Here is a 1,490-nt window from a genome sequence, read left to right as displayed (position 1 = left end):
TAACCTTTTTGCTATAGCAGCAATTTTGGCATCTGATTCATAGCCTCCTTCTACCCTATTAACGTTTCCTCTACTTAAAAGAATTGTTTTCTGGGGTGCCCTACTATTTTCCCATTGCTGGGTTTTTTCGGCGATTTCATTAAAAAATTCCATCGCCGCATCAACAGTTTGGTTTTCAAATCCACCAGTGCATAGAGACTCAACCATGGTCGTTGTGGAATAATCTAAACCCTCATAAAGGATCTGAACTAGCCTAACCTTTTCTAAACCATGATGAGGACACTGGGATAATAAATCATTGAACCTTTCCAAATACCTATATAAAGATTCTCCCTCTTGTTGTGAAAATGTGCATATTTGCGTCCTAATAGACGATGTTTTGTGCCTAGGGAAAAACTTATTGAAAAAGGCAGATGTAAGTTGTTCATATGTCTCAATTGACTCGGAGTCCAAACTATACAGCCACGACTTGGCCTTATCTTTCAGGGAAAATGGGAATAACCTAAGTTTCAAAGCATCATCATCTAAGCCTCTAATTCTTAGAGTACTACAAATTTCCTCAAAATCCCTAACATGGTAATAAGGGTTTTCATTTTCTTTCCCTAAAAAGATTGGGAGCATCTGTAAGGTCCCAGGTTTCAGTTCATAGGGTGCCTCCGTTTCAGCTAACTTAATACACGAAGGACGGGTAGTCCTAGTTGGATTCAACAAAGCTTTCAAAGTTGCCATTTCTGGCGCTATCGGAGCAACAGGATTCTCTCCTCAGTCAAAGAACGTTCAAAAACAGACTCTTCAAAAGCCGGACTTTCTAGATTAAGGTAATCGAGACGCTTCGAACTACTAGGTTTCTCTTTAACAAATCTACCTAGTGCGTCTCTTTTACGTTCAGGCATACAATAGAATTTTCTAAATTGGAAGGGTAAGCAAACACAGATCAAGGCCGACTCAACCAAATCAAACCTATTGATTTCTAGCAAACAAAAAGCATGATGGCTCCACTTAGATTGTTTCTAGACCAGCTTCTAATCCTTCGAACGGGAATTCGTTACAATTTAAGCAAACCCCTCTGGAATCAATCCGAGTTAACGTAAGTTGAATAGAGGCGAGGGAAGCTCGGTGGAGCTTTGATACCCAAGGCCTCACCGGTATTACAAGGCGGCGCAGTCACGCATTCAACTTACAGAAACCGTCAAGAACTTCGAAGTATGCTTAAAAGAGTAACCAATATTTTTCGAATGACTTTCCTGTTAAGCTCGTTACCCTATCGGTCTCGTTCTAGTCAAAATTTTAGGCTTAGGTTCGCGTAGGTTACGTGTTCCTAAAGCGGGCAAGAAGAGAACGGTGATGAAATCCGAACCCTTATCTTGTATGGCCAGGCCTTGCCCTTTACTAGAAAAATAAATGTCCGTATTCAGTCCTCAACATATATGCATACGAAGGAGTCCAGTAACTCGCTGACAGGGGATTCGCGAGTGTTTAGAATCTTACCT

At 40.9% G+C, this 1,490-nt stretch overlaps 1 pseudogene; it reads left to right on the top strand.

The window, feature by feature from the left end:
- The first annotated feature begins 265 nt into the window (after positions 1-265).
- LOC113276770 lies at positions 266-365 on the top strand (annotated as a pseudogene).
- Positions 366-1,490: the final 1,125 nt, after the last annotated feature.

Source organism: Papaver somniferum, chromosome 4 (assembly GCF_003573695.1).
Source record: "Papaver somniferum cultivar HN1 chromosome 4, ASM357369v1, whole genome shotgun sequence".
Taxonomy (NCBI): Eukaryota; Viridiplantae; Streptophyta; class Magnoliopsida; order Ranunculales; family Papaveraceae; genus Papaver; species Papaver somniferum.
The sequence above is the reverse complement of the archived record's forward strand: the minus strand, read 5'-3'. Positions and strand labels throughout refer to the sequence as shown.